Below are 15,588 nucleotides of genomic sequence, written 5' to 3'. Positions count from 1 at the left end.
AGCACGGGCCTTACTCCACGTGCAGGCCCGAGGCTCAGGAAGGTCAGGGAACTTGCTCAAGGTCATGCAAGCTGAGAAGGAGGAGAGGCAGGGTGTGCAGCCTTCCCGTGACTGGAACCCCAGCTGCGCTCCTAAGGACTAGGAATCACCCTCTGGGGAGAAGGGAGTATGCTCGCTGCACTAAGCACAGGCTCCGGCCCTGCTGAGAGCACAGCAGCACCCAGTCTGGGAGTCTTGAACAGTACCCAGAAATCTGACTTCCGGGGACTTAACTGACTGAAACAGTCTGAAGTGGGGCCCCCAGCCTTCGTGTCTCCTTCTCTTTTGTGGCCATGCCCACAGCCTGCAGAAGTTCCAAGGCCAGGGATCGAACTGGTGCCACAGCAGTGACAACGCCAGATCCTTAACCTGCTGAGCCACAAGAAAACTCCCTGTGGCTCTTTCCAATATTTCCAATGTACAGTCAGGACTCAGAGTCACTGACACGAAACCATGAAGAGAAAGGAAGCAGGCACTAACCACGTCGGGACCCTGGGAAGGCAGCCTGCGGCACGGTCTCCAGGAGTTCCAGTCCAGAGTCCCCGGTTCCATCAGAGGAGCGTGCGACGCTTCCAGTGACGACCAGGCATGTCATTTCATTCCTTAGGGATGGAATACCCCATGAGCATCCTCTCCCCGCCAAACCAATGAAATCCTCGACACACCACACGACAGGCCGAGTCCTATCGGACGACCACACATCATCAACCAAGAACAGAGAGGGGCTGCCCATCCGCAGACGGGAACAAGAAGCGAAGGTCAGGAGAGAAGACCTTCTAACGCTCAGGCTGCTGCTTCGAATCCTCCAACTGAGTGAGACGTGCACACAGCAGTCAAACTGTGGATCTGGACCTTTAATTAGCGTCCTGACCCCCCAGGCTGAAAGGGACATCAGCTGGTCCGCGGCCTGCTCCTCCCACCGCGTGCAGCAACCGGCCAGACGTCTGCCAGCTTCCAGGGAACACACCAGCCGGGAGGAGGACCTGAGCAGCCTTCCACAGCAGCCTCCCAAACGCCGCCTCAGCCGTTGCCCTCCACGCCCAGCCTCGGGTCCTTTCTGACATGACCCGCACACGCGCCACACCCTAAGGCCACTTCTCCCGAGTGAGAGCCTCACTCGGTAAAAGCCCCATGAACACGGATCTAGAGCCCCGTCCTGATCCGTACTGGTTTAGCAACCTACTGACTCCTCCCGTCTTCTGCCTCCTCTAATTTCTGTCCTACTGCTTTCCAGGCCATACAGAGAGCATCAGGGCTGCCTCCTCAGTGTCAAAAACGGGTGGCTGTCACCCAGGTTTCAACAGGCCAGGCAGCAGCTGCCAGGGCCCTGGCGGCACAGCCCAGCAGAGGTGGAACCTCCAGGCCAACGAGCCCAGAAGGCAAAGCATCAAACCAAAGAGGATTATTCTCAAGTCTCCAGCTCTGTCGGCATTTGATTTGCTAACCTGTGGACAGGCCGGCCCCTCCTGCTCTCCTCTCCCCTCCCCTCTTTGGTCGGGGGGCTGTCTGCCCTGTGCCTGTCTCCGCAGTACATGCTGGAAGCACATGACCTACCCGGTGCACAGGCTCACGGGTGGCGAGGAATTCTGCCCAAGACGGATTCTCCTCCAGTGTCACTCCCGCCTCACGTCGCTGACACCCAGATGAGGCTCTGGTTGGTGGAGGGGATACGGGGTTCAGGCTCCAGTGGCTGCTGAGGTAGAACCAGAGTATTCTGAGTGTGAGAAGGGCATGAATGCTGGGGTCCAGAGCAGAACGCGAGGGGCTGACCTGTGCCCCCTCGACATTCCTGTGTCGGGGCCCTCACTCCCAACGTGACAGTATCTGGAGAGAGTCGGGCCTCTGGGAAACAACGAGGGGCCCTAATGAGAGGAGGGAGCAGAGCGCTGACCTCCCACGCGAGGACACAGCGAAAAGGTGACCATCTACGAGCCAGACAGAACCTTCTCCAGGGACCCTCAGCGGGCGGCCCCTTAACCAGGGACTTCCGGCCCCCAGAATTGTGAGAAATAAGTTCCTGTTGTTTCAGCCACACAATTAACGATATTTTGTTATGACAGCCTGAGCTAGTACATGCCTCTTTCAGAAAGCCTAATGTTCCAGATTGAAATGAGCAGTCTGAGTTTCTTGGGAGCACAGAGAGCGCCTCAGTATTTACACACACACACACACACACACACACACACACCCCCAGGGTGACTGGCATCCAGGAAGTGCTTTATAAAATTTTGCTGAGCTAAACTAAATTTGGTCAGTGTTCATTTAAACGTTGTTTTCACACACACAGATACACACACCCCCGCCGAGCATGACCTGAGCCAGGCACTCAGCAGACGAATAAGTGCTGAAATGGTGAATGTTTGATGGACGTACCCTCTACTTGCCTGGGCTGAAAAATGCAAGTTCCTCTAGCCTTACAGGCCACATTTCATTTTTCTGGTGAATTCCTTTTTTAAGGCTTACAATTTCACTTTTCACAAGCACCACAACACTGCTGCCCCTGTCCTCCAGGAAAGGACAGGTCTCAAAGGTTAATAAGTTGCCCGAGGTCACAAGGACTGATGGGCCTCACCCTGGCCACCGACGCCGTCTTGGACCTCGTCCCTCTGCTGCGGGGCTTCCGCTGGCTCCTGGCCCCCTCGCCCACCTCTCTAGCTCCTGGCTCACCAACAGGGGGGCTCCCAGTTTTCTGCCTCTCTATGAAATTTAGAACCTGTGTTTCTACCTGCAGCGCTATACTTAGAAGAACAGAAGGTCAAAGCTTTAAGAGGCCATACCTTCCATACGCAGAACTGAGACCCCTATGAAGCCACCCCACAATGTTTTTCAGGTTACGGATTTTACTCCAAGTATAGCGACTAAAAATCTGACGCAGTTCCTGGTCCTTATGACGAAATAAAAAGCAAGAGTAACTATCTTAATTCATCTCAACACGAGGAACTACCATTTTTACGCGAGCCAGAACACAGAGAGCAAACAGGCAAAGGGCCTGTCATCACCTGTGTGAATGGCGCTGCTCTCCCGACCCCCTTCCCTGCCTCAGTTACCACCCACCCTGGTGCTCGAGTCTCCGTGCCTTTTGTCAACCCCTGTGCTGTCACCCGTGGGCCACAGCCACCATCCTGTGGTAGACAGAACCCTGAAGCTAACGGTCAGTGAAATGGTAAGTGGTCTCAAAAGGGCACCCCCAAAACTGCAGAGAGCAATTTCCTTCTCCCTGATGAAATGGCCAAAGGCCACAAACTTTCGGAATTCATATTAAAAAAAAAAAAAAAAAGACAGAAAAAGAAATGGGTGCCCTGTACCAAATTTCCTTCCTTCTTTCCTCATCCATTGATTCCTTTACCACAGGAGACCTCAGACCACCCAGAGCAGGGGTTCTCGACCCCGGGCACGACAGGAGGGGTTCAGGAGCTCCCAGGATGCCCTGAAATTCCACGTATCAGTCGGTCACTCTGGCACATCAACTCTGTAAAGTGGCAGACTCTTCATTCACACCGACTTTGGAGAGAAGGTTGGATGCCCAGAAGGGATGGGGATTAGGGAACCAAGGCTACGCTTGGGAAACAGAACTGGGCAGCTCCTGCTCGGGTGGCCTCTGCAGCATCCCGTGAAGCAGGGCTGTCTGCGCAGGTGCAGGCAAAGGGCGAAAGAAGGCAGGACACAGCTCCGCCCCCTCCACCCTTATTAATCCCGACACTTGGCGGTTCCACTGCAACCAAAGACGCACATTCCTTGTTTCGTTATTTAAATCCGCACCCTCACTCCCCTCTGACCTCATCACACTTATTCCCACTAAAACAGAGTTACAACAATCCACTGAGATAAGCTGAGAAGGCAGGGTTTACAGAAAATGGAATTTCTACTTGGAACCGATGCATACACACCTCTGCACATGCTGCCAAATTCCCACCCTTTGTACACAAACGCTCTAAATTTATTCTAATAAGTCTCTCCAGCAGATTTACTAGAATGATCTAGGGTAAAGAAAAGAAATTTAGGAGTCCCCATCGTGGTGCAGTGGTTAATAAACCCGACTAGGAACCATGAGGTTGCAGGTTTGATCCCTGGCCTCACTCAGTGGGTCAAGGATTCGGCGTTGTCCTGAGCTGGGGTGTAGGTGGCAGACGCGGCTCGGATCCCTCATTGCTGTGGCTCTGGCATAGGCTTGGCAGCTACAGCTCAGATAAACCCCTAGCCTGGGAACCTCCATATGCTGCGGGTGCGGCCCTGGAAAAAGGCAAAAAGACACAACAACAACAACAAAAAAAATCAAAAGATGGTCACCAATTCCCTGACACTCCCCTCATCAAGAGGTGGGCTCTGTGTCCTCGCCTCTTAAATCTGGGTGTACTCTATGGGTTCTTCCATCAACAGAACACAACAAGAATAATGCTACTGACAGGTTAGCCCCCACTTCCTTTCCTAGAACGATCACTCTAGGAGTCTCCAGCTGCCATGTAAGAAGTCCAGCCACCCTCGCACAGAGGCTGCCCGAGGTGGCCCTGAATCTATGCGGAGAGTGAGGAACCACTAAGCCTGGCCTTCCAACCCTCCAAGTACATGAACAGAGCCCCTGTGGACCCTCCAAACCGGAACAGATAAACACCAGTGAGCAGCCTCCGTTAATGCCACAGAGAGCAGAAGAATCACCCTGCGGGGCCCTGCATGATCAGCCCACAGAACCACAGTTTCTAATACCAAACTACTGCTTTAAGTCATTGATGCCCAGGACGGTCTGCTACTCAGCAAACACGATCTGGAACAATCTGTGGCTTTTTCAGGAAATGGCAGAAGCTCCAGCTCTGGCATTAGAAATGGAATATCCTCCTCCATTCTCCACTGGTGGACACAGAGTTACGGTGGTCTTGTCACCAGGATCGTCCTAGCTGCAAGCCACTGGGACAGCAAGGAGGCTACTACATGTAGAACGGATAAGCAGTGGGATCCTAGCATACAGCACAGGGAACTCTATCCTTCCTCTTGGGTTAGAACATGATGGAAAGGAGCATGAAAAAAGTAATGTGTGTGTATACATATATATGTGTGTGTGTGTGTACATGTGTGTGTGAATATATATATAGAGAGAGAGAGAGACTGGGTCACTTTGCTATAGAAGAAACTGAAGGAACATTGTAAATTGACTATAATTAATTAAAGAAAATTTTTTTTTTTTTTTTTTTTTTTTTTTTTTTTTGCTATTTCTTGGGCCGCTCCCGCGGCATATGGAGGTTCCCAGGCTAGGGGTCGAATCAGAGCTGTAGCCACCGGCCTACGCCAGAGCCACAGCAACGCGGGATCCGAGCCGCGTCTGCAACCTACACCACAGCTCACGGCAACGCCGGATCATTAACCCACTGAGCAAGGGCAGGGACCGAACCCGCAACCTCATGGTTCCTAGTCGGATTCGTTAACCACTGCGCCACGACGGGAACTCCGAAAAATTTTTTTTAATTTTTCTTTTCTTTTCTTTTTTTTTTTTTTTGTTGTTGTTGTTGTTGTCTTTTCTAGGGCTGCACTCGGATATGGAGATTCCCAGGCTAGGGGTCTAATTGGAGCTGTAGCCACTGTCCTTTGCCAGAGCCACAGCAACATAGGATTCAAGCCGCGTCTGCGACCTACACCACAGCTCACGGCAACGCCAGATCATTAGCCCACTGAGCGAGACCAGGGATCAAACCCGCAACCTCATGGTTCCTAGTTGGATCCGTTAACCATTGAGCCACGACGGGAACTCCTAAAAAAATTTTTTTAATAAAATAAAGTAAATAAATACCAAAAAAAAAAAAAAAAAAAAAGCAAGGAGGTTCGTGGTATGATTATCATCAAAGAGTTCTCCTTTGTGCTTCAAAACCCTCCTAGAATCTTCTATAAACTACTGAGGACAGGTTTCAAAATTCTGAAGAAACACAATGTACAGTCAAAATGTGGTTTGGTACCTTGACATCAAATCCAGACAAAAATACAAGGAAAAAAAACCTAAAGACAGAACACAGAACACAGATTAAAAAATTCTCAACAAAATAGTAGCAAACCAAACCCAAACAACACATTAAAACACATTAAAAAGTGAGATATATCCCAGGAAAGCAAGGGTGGTTCAACATATAAAAATCAATTAATGAAACACACGGCATTAATAACAAAAGGAGGGGAAAAAAACACATGTTCATATCAATAGACATACAGAAAGCACTTGACAAAATTCAAAAACATTCAGTAAACTAGGATTTTAGGGGAACGTCCTTAATATGACATAGGGCATTTATTTTTAAAAAGCCACAAAAAGGCAAAAAAAAAAAAAAAAAAAAAAAAAGGTCGCACATAACTTCATAATCACACTGAAAATCCTTCCCTTAAAATTAGGAACGAGACAAGGATGTCTAATTAACTACAATTTTTTTAAAAGGTAAAAAAATAAAAGGATGTCTATTTTCACTACTTCTATTAATGGTATCCTAGAAGTCCTAGCCAGAGCAATTAGGCAAGAAAAAGAAATAAAAAGTATCCACACTGGAAAGAAAGAAAGAAACTATCTTTAGTTGCAAAGGACATGATCCTACACATAGAAAATCCCATGGAACCTACCAAAAAATTAAGAGGTGATAACTAAACTGAGCAAGGCTGCAGGGTATGTGATCAACACACTAAAATCAACTGCATTTTTATACACCACCAATGAACAATCCAAAAAGGAAATTAAGAAAACAATTCCATTTATAATAATAGTAACCAAAATCATAAAATACCTAGGAATAAATTTAACCAAGAAGGTGAAAATTTTATATACTGAAACTATAAAAATCTTCTTAAAACAAATTAAAGGTGTAAATAATTGGAAAGACATTCTGTGGTCATGGATTAGAAGACTTAAGTAATGGAGTTCCCGTCGTGGCGCAGTGGTTAACGAATCCGACTAGAAACCATGAGGTTGCGGATTCGGTCCCTGCCCTTGCTCAGTGGGTTAACGATCCGGCATTGCCGTGAGCTGTGGTGTAGGTTGCAGACGCGGCTCGGATCCCGAGTTGCTGTGGCTCTGGCGTAGGCCGGTGGCTACAGCTCCAATTCGACCCCTAGCCTGGGAACCTCCATATGCTGTGGGAGCGGCCCAAAGAAATAGCAAAAAGACAAAAAAAAAAAAAAAAAAAAAGAAGAAGACATAAGTACTAACATGACAGTTCCCCAAAGCAGATTCAGTGCAATCCCTGTCAAAATTCCAATGACCTTTTTCCAAAATGAGAAAAACTGATCCTTAAATTAATATGGAGCTAAAAGGGGTGCCAAGTAGCCAAAGCAATATTGAAAAAGAAAAATAAAGTTGGAAGATGAACACTTCTCAAACTTACTACTTTAAAACTTTCTACAAAGCTACAATAATCAAAACAGTGTGCTACTGGCATAAGGATAGACATATAGATCAATGGAATGGAACTGAGAGTCCAGATGTAAATTCAAACATCTATGGCCAATGTAATTCCAACAAAGGTGCCAAGACCATCCAATGGGGAAAGAATAGTCTCCTCTACAAACAGTGCTGGGACACTGGATACCCAAACACAAAAAAATTGAAGTGGGACTCCTACTTTTCTTCATATATAAAAATTAACTCAGAATTTCCATGTGGCTCAGCAAGTTAAGGATCTGGTGTTGTCACTGCTGAGTCATGAGTTCAATCCCTGACCCGGGAACTTACACATGCAGTGGGTGTGGCCAAAAAAAATTATCTCAAAATGGACCAAAGATCTCAATGTAGGAACTGAAACTGTAAAATATAGGGGTAAATCTTCATGACCTCAGACTTGGCAATGGATTCACAGGTTTGATACCAAAAGCACAGGGAACAGCAACAACAAAAATAAAGTATACTTTATCAAAATTAACAACTTTTATGCACAAAAGGTTAGTATCAAGAATGTGAAAAAGCGGAGTTCCTGCTAGTGCAATGGGATTGTCAGCGTCTTGGGAGCACTGACACACAGGTTCGATCCCCAGCCTGGCACAGTGGATTAAAGATCCAGCTTTGCCACAGCTGTGGCTCAGTTTGCAACTGCAGCTCGAATGTCATCCCTGGCTCAGGAACTCCATATGCCACAGGGCTTCCAAAAAAGGAGGGAAAAAAAGGAATGCGAAAAAATAACCTACAAAAAAGAGAAAAAAAGATTGTAAATCATATATCTACTGAGGGTTTAATATCCAAAGTATACAAAGAACACATACAACTCAACAATGAAACAAAGAGTCCAATTAAAACAAGGGTAAAGGACTTAAATGGACATTGTTCAAAAAAAGACATACAATGAAAAGATGTTCAATATCATTGGTCCCTAAGGAAATAAGAAACCACAATGAGATACCATGTTACATCCACTAAAATAGCTTTAATCAAAAACAAAAACACCAAAGAAAACGTTGCCAAAGATGTGTCGAAACTGGAACCCCAGTACACTGGAGATGGGAATAGTTAAATGCAACATGACCATAGGACCCAACAATTCCACTCCCAGGTATATTACCCAAGAGAAATGAAAACACATGTCCACATAGGAACCTGTACACATTATTCATAATCATCAAAAGGTAAAAACGGCCCAAATGTCCAAGAGTGGATGCATGGGGAAACTTGATGTATACACACAATGGAATTGTACTCCGCCCCAAAAAGGAACAAATGCTGATACACGCCACAACTCAGATTTACCTAAAAAGTATGCTAAATGAAGAATCTAGACACAAAAGGTCACAAATCACATGACTTTTTTTTTTTTTTTTTTTTGTCTTTTTGCCTTGGCTAGAGCCACTCTGGCGGCATATGGAGGTTCCCAGGCTGGGGTCTAATCGGAGCTGTAGCTGCCAGCCTACGCCAGAGCCACAGCAACGTGGGATCCGAGCCGCGTCTGCGACCTACACCACAGCTCACGGCAACGCCGGATCCTTAACCCACTGAGCGAGGCCAGGGATCAAACCCACAACCTCATGGTTCCTAGTTGGATTCGTTAACCACTGAGCCGCGAAGGGAACTCCGCACATGTCCCCTTTTATATGATACATCTAGAAGAAGCAAATCTGTAACTACAGACAAGCAGAATAGAGGTTATCAGGGGTTGGAAGAAAGAGGGAATAGGGAATGATTAAGAAGTAGAGTTTTGAAATTGGAGCAAGCTAGTCGCACAAAATTCTGAATACACTACATACCAACGAACTATACACTTTAAAAGCATTAATTATATCTGATGTGAATTTTGCCTCAATAAAAGAAAATCTGGTTGGACTATAGTTTATTCATTGATTGATTCATACAAATACCTGAGTATCTAACATATTCCAGGCACTCTCCTAGTAAATGGATTAAGGTGATGGACAAAAATTTTCTGCTGTGAATTTAAAAAAGTAAAGTAAGGAGTTCCTGTTGTGGCTCAGTGGTAATGAACCTGACTAGTATCTGTGAGGATGCAGGTTCAATCCCTGGTCCCATTCAGTGGATTAAGGATCAGGTGTTGCCATGAGCTGCGGCTGTGGTGTAGGCTGACGGCTATGGCTCTGATTCAGAAGAAAATAATGTACTAAAATATAATTTTAAATTATTCAAAAATCATTATATGCAAAAATTGCATTTCTTAAAAAGGGGGTTATCTATAGATACTCCTTTTTGTGCAAATATACAATGATTTTTAGTTTCCAGATATTTTATTCTTGGTTACAAATAACCTCTTTACAATCCAATAATGTGCATCTTCCTTCTGCTCCTACTTGCCCTGCAGGGCCAGGTCGTACTCCCAAGACAGCTAACAAGGCCTGTTCTCCCTTTAGGAAATCCCTCAGGAAAGGAATCACCACGCGTGATGCTAGGTCCTCACATTTGCTCATGTTCTCACTTAATCTTCACAATCACCTCTTCAGAGATGAAAAAACTGAGTTCAGAGAAGACAAGTCACTATCAGTTAGTCAAAGGAAGAGCCAGAAGTCACCTCAGGTGTGACTTCAGACCCAGACTCCTTACATACACAATTCGCCTCCTCTGAGATGGTCTAAGCACATCCTAGGCCAGACTGGAAAGAAAAAAAAAAAAAAAATGAAGTGACACTGTCCTTGAGGAGCCTGTCTTGTCAACACTGAGGCCCAACCAAGACACATCAGAGCATCCCTCGAGCTGGAGGAGGCAGGGCAGGCTCCAGAAACACGAGGGCTTTGGTATCCATCCCAGGCCACTGCCCTGACCCCAAAAGGCCTGCCTTGCTGGAAGAACTAAGAAATCCATCTTCTACCAGAACTCGAGGAGCCGGATCTCGAGGCCTCCGTGCCCAGCTGTGTCCTCTTGGTTGGCGCGCTCTCTCCCTGGACTAGGTACCGACGGCTATGAAACAAGCCCTCACCCTTGTCCAGCCATCGCTGACCCTGCCTGGTTCCATGTTCCAAACTTCACAGTGGTTCCGGCAGAAGGGCCACATAAAAGCTTCTCCAGAATAGCCAATGATGTCATTCCCTTGCTAGCTGTGGAGAAGGCTTCTTTGTCTTGAACTCGTAAGTAATCCACAGTTATCATGAAATTCCAGACAAATGGGTTTGAATCTGCCTCTGCTGGGCTGCAACCAGCTCTCTAGAGTGACCAGACCTCCGGGACTTGTTCACTACTAATCAGCTAATGTTTGTAACTGTAAAGACATAATGACTAAATACTACCATCATTACTAGACTACCAGTTTAAATGGAAATGAAGAGAGAGAGAGAGAAGAGAACGCATGTTAGTAAATCAGCTTTGGGACGGTTCCTTGGCAAGAAGGACAGGGGCAAAGGACGCTTTAACTGAACTTATTAAAGCACATGGAAGGCGCGGTTGCTGCTGTGAGAACATAACTCAAAGCAGAGAGAGGGAATGGAAATGAGTCAGTATAGGCAAAACCGATGCTGTAGGAAAGGAAAGCCTGCATGATAACCCGATGCTGGAAAAACGCACAGCTTCTATAAGAAGCACTACACAGCAGCAAAACTAAAACATCTAGAATCTGAAAGCAAAACTGAAAAGTCTAGAATAAGAACAAAATCCAAAGCCAGATTTTAAGTCAGCCTAAACTGACTGCAGAGCGCAGTGATGAAAACAAGCACGTGGGTCCAAGAGGCTGCTGCTCTTCCTTCTCCCCGTCTGTAAATGGGGGAGGGTCTCCCTAAGGCAGCCGCCCAAAGGCGGCCCCAGGGGCAGCCGGGCCCCTTCTCCTGAGCCCCCTCCCCTGAAGGCGGCCACAGGGAACCACTGCAGGCTCAGGGCCACTGACAAGGGACTCCCTCCTCGACTGGCTCACTACCACTCACCCTCCCTGCAAAAAACACCCCCAAAGTACGGTGCCCCCAGGCTCCCAGGGCACCTACCATCACAGCACCCGCCACACTGTGTTGAAACCAAAGATTCTTCCGGCTTAGCCACCCCACAGAGCTCCATGAGGACAGTGACCAAACAGGATCTCACTCGACTTTTTAGCTTTGGCAGCTAGCATAGCTCCTGGGTACATTCTCAAAGACTGTGGGTTGATTAAATAATTTTCAATTATCTCAAGTTGGAATTAGAGGCCAAGCAGCTTCCCTGGGGCCAATCTTGGAAAAACGAAGACTGCAAGGGGAAAAACAAACAAACAAACAAACAAAAACCGGTTCGCAGGGTGAACAGTCCCTGCTTTGCCATTGTCTGACTCCTGACTCGGGACAGTTCCTCACCCGAACTCGGAGCCTCAGCTGCCTTCCGAACAAGACGAGGGACTCAACCAGACAGTCTCCACGGTCCTCACCAAGATCGGACGTGTCACGCTGACATCCCAGGACCTTAACACCCTGACTCCCCGACGCCTCCATCCTCCGTTACCATAAAAATCAGCATCAGCAGAATGCTTTCGCATCCATTTCATTCCTAAGGAGCAAGTATGCACGTGGTACTTTTAGTCTCATTTTACAGATGGGGAAACCAGCTCAGAGAGGCCCAGCAGCCTACCCAAGGTCACTCTGCTGGCGTGGACGGGGGGCAGGGCTGACACCCAGATCTTTAACGCTGGTGCCATCCACCACAGCCACACTCTCAGGCTTCTCAGGTGGACAGCCTAGGGACACACGGTGGGAATGCCAGGAGATCCCTCCCCAGCAGGTCCTGGCGAAGCCAAGGATGAACACAACGCATCTTTTGGAGAATCAAAGGTACGCAAAATCTGAGGGGACGAAGTATGTTTACAATAACATGTTTCTCAAAAAAAGACGTATTATTGATACAGTGTAAATTTCCTATTAAATTTTAAAATAAAACTTAATGGGCTTGGACTTCTATCAAGGGTTTGAGACATACTGCACTAACACCATGCCATACGCCCTTTCTCACACAGAAAACCCTTCTGAAACCAGAACACTTAATTTACCCCATAATAACATTTCAAACATCAGGCTATATTAATCCAAAAAAGGCAGAATTTAATTTCTGGAATAAAGTTGTGACTTCTGGGCATTACTGGGCAAGGAAGACCTCAAGAGAACTAGATTCCCTGCTCCTCCTTTTTAGATGATTAAAAGCACCCACGAAAGTTAAAAGGTCGAATGAAGCCTCCCAGATTATAAACGCCATAATGCAATGAATCAAGGAGCCAAGCGCTCTCAGAACGGTGGGGGGGGGGGGGGGGGCCACAGTCAAGGGAGGCGGCTCCAGGGCACATCCACCTGCAAACACATATGCCAAACCACATGGAACCACCGTGTGAGCATCTGTCACACCCCTCCTCTCCCCGAACTTGCAAACCTGGATACAAGCACTGATGGAGGGTCAGTCTACCATGTGCCAGGCCCTGGGGGGAGAGGGGGCTGACCAGGATCTCATTACCTCCAGTATATGCAGGCCTCCAACTGAACATCAACCTGCCAGAGAACACAGTTAGTCTCTGAAAACATCCACGGCAACTACGACTCCTGGAAACTAATGTTTTAGTATTTTGATGCAACTGTTGTCCTAAAGACTACCTTATTCCCTTCAATCAATCTATTTATTTATTTATTATCTTTTTGCCTTTTCTGGGGCCGCTCCTGGGGCATATGGAGGTTCCCAGGCTAGGGGTCTCATCGGAGCTGTAACCGCCAGCCTACGCTAGAGCCACAGCAATGCGGGATCCGAGCCGCATCTTCGACCTATACCACAGCTCACAGCAACACTGGATCCTCAACCCACTGAGCGAGGCCAGGGATCGAACCTGCAACCTCATGATTCCCAGTCGGATTCGTTAACCACTGAGGCACGACAGGAACTCCCTCACTCAATCAATTTGGCTGTTCTCTCCACTTGAAGACACCAAGCTTCCAATAAGTATGCTTTTGGGTTTTTCCATAAAAATCAGTGTTTCAACTGGAAAGGAAATCAAGATATCAGAACAGCAGGCGTGATAAATTTCTTGGGAGAATGGCCTCACAAGAAGTTACCAACTAACCTCCATTAAAAAAGTATATGAAGTCAAAATCAGAATGAAGCAAACCATAGGAAAAAGTGGAAACTATGAACAGGGCCCTCCTTTTACTTCCTGAGAATTAGAGAGACTGAGGTCACTTGAGTATGGACGATACAGCAGTAAGTTTAGGGGGACCCCTGGGGGAGGGGCTTTCTAACACTCACACGCCTGCCCTCACTACCGCCTTTTGAGACTTTCTCCTTTCAGTGAGAAACAGCAGGGACAGCAAAGTGGGTGCAGGGTGGGGCCCACAGTTGTGTTCCCCAGCGGACCAGGCCCATCTCAGGGTCGACGGCCTGACCCGCTCAAGCTCCTGGTCACAAAGGGTCTAGTAGGTGCCAGAGAACAGCCCAGGAAATAGAACAACTGGAAACCCACTGACCAGCAGCATTTCCAGTACTGTATCTACTGGCAAGAAACAAGAGGACAGCAAACTGTCAGATCCCATCTTACAGTAACAAAGCGGGGAGGGGAGAAATCCTCTTACTACCATTTTCAGGGCCCAGCAAGAGCCCCCGGACTGGCCCACTGTGCCTGCCTTCCTGACCCTGGGTCTCAACACCTGCTCCTGGAGCAAAGTCTTCCCTGACCGCCTCAGCCAGCCAGGAGCCTTCTTCCCCTTTTCTGAATTTCCACCATACTTCAAGTCTCCTGCACAAGCCACCAATGCACTTGAGCCTACACTGTTCGACTTTTCTAGCTTCTTCCCAGCGGGTCTTCCCTCTCTAGCTAAGAGGCCATCTCCATGAGGGCAGAATGGTGAGACCTTGATTTTTCTCCACCCTTCCTGCCACAAGCTTCAGTTCTGGTGCTATCTCGGCCAAATACTCACTGGTTTCTGGCATCCCCTCTCACCACGTGCAGGAGCCAAAATGCCCTGGACTTCTGCAGGGCCATGCCCTTAAAGGCAGCCTTAAAGGCAACCCTGAAACGCTTAGGCTATGAAAACTCAAGGCATGCTCCTTGAGCACCAAATTCAATGAGCAAAAGATTCCCAAGTCCCACTTAACAATCTACCTATCTCAGAGGATAGAGAATTAAGCAAGAGATTCCAACCTGGGAGTTCCCGTTGTGGCTCAGTGGTTAACGAACCTGGCTAGCATCCACGAGGATGCAGGTTCGATCCCTGGCCTTGTTCAGTGGGTTAAGGATCCGGCGTTGCCGTGAGCTGTGGTGTAGGTTGCAGACGCGGCTCAGATCCTGCGTTGCTGTGGCTCTGGCATAGGCCAGCAGCTACAGCTCCCATTAGACCCCTAGCCTGGGAACCTCCTTATGCCATGGGAGTGGCCCCAGAAAAGGCAAAAAAAAAAAAAAAAGAGAGAGATTCCAACCTGATTTCTGGAGTTGACAGACACTAACGACAGTCACCTGCAGTTACTTCACTTCACCACCCACCAGCCTCACCCCAAGGTGTCTGCACCGGGAGTCAAAAAACGTTGGCCCAAAAGGTTTTAATACTTAATGATAAAATCTCACCGTCTCCTTCCTCGACAGGTCAGTTCCCTACCCTCACTATGTCTAAGAGAGCGTTGGGCAGACCACAGACTGTCAATAAATGTGAACTCGCTGTAAAACGAGAAAGCCATTTTTTGGGGAGGATTTGTTGGGTTTCTTTTGCTTTCCAGGGCCGCACTCGTGGCATATGGAGGTTCCCAGGCTAGGGGTCTAATTGGAGCCACAGCTGCTGGTCTACACCACAGCCACAGCAGGCAGGATCCGAGCCGCGTCTGCGACCTACACCACAGCTCACGGCAACGCCGGATCCTTAACCCACTGAGTGAGGCCAACCTCATAGTTCCTAGTCAGATTCATTTCTGCTGTGCCGAAATGGGAACTCCCCATTTTGCATTTTTCAATTAATTATTAATAATAGACATTACAGGAGTTCCCATCGTGGCTCAGCGGTTAGCAAATCTGACTAGTATCCATGAGGACTCGGGTTTGCTCAGTGGGTTAAGGATCTGGTGTTGCTTTGAGCTGTGGTGTAGGTCACAGGTGCAGCTCGGATCCCAAGTTGCTCTGGCCATAGTGTAGGCTGGCAGTGGCAGCCTAACCTGGGAACCTCCATGTGCCAGGGGAGCGGCCCTAA

At 47.7% G+C, this 15,588-nt stretch overlaps 1 protein-coding gene across 15 annotated transcripts in view; it reads right to left on the bottom strand.

Annotated features, from left to right (window-relative positions):
* TRAF3 (TNF receptor associated factor 3) overlaps positions 1 to 15,588 on the bottom strand; it is a 115,526-nt gene that overhangs the window by 96,279 nt on the left and 3,659 nt on the right. For 2 of the 15 annotated variants that reach the window (XM_084970231.1, XM_084970239.1), the window contains exons 2-3: positions 1,594 to 1,732; positions 520 to 641 (exon numbers count right to left, since the gene is read on the bottom strand). The exons of 9 other annotated variants lie outside the window; for them this stretch is intronic. The gene's annotated coding sequence lies outside the window, so the exon portion shown is untranslated. The remainder of the gene's footprint in view (positions 1 to 519; positions 642 to 1,593; positions 1,733 to 15,588) is intronic. 4 more of the 15 variants (XM_084970232.1, XM_084970234.1, XM_021081625.2 and 1 more) reach the window with 2 other exon arrangements.

Source organism: Sus scrofa, chromosome 7 (genome assembly GCF_054392235.1).
Source record: "Sus scrofa isolate SSC_HxYL_T2T_F1_AM1 chromosome 7, Sscrofa_HxYL_maternal_Yorkshire_Landrace_v2.0, whole genome shotgun sequence".
NCBI classification, from domain to species: domain Eukaryota; kingdom Metazoa; phylum Chordata; class Mammalia; order Artiodactyla; family Suidae; genus Sus; species Sus scrofa.
The sequence above is the reverse complement of the archived record's forward strand: the minus strand, read 5'-3'. Positions and strand labels throughout refer to the sequence as shown.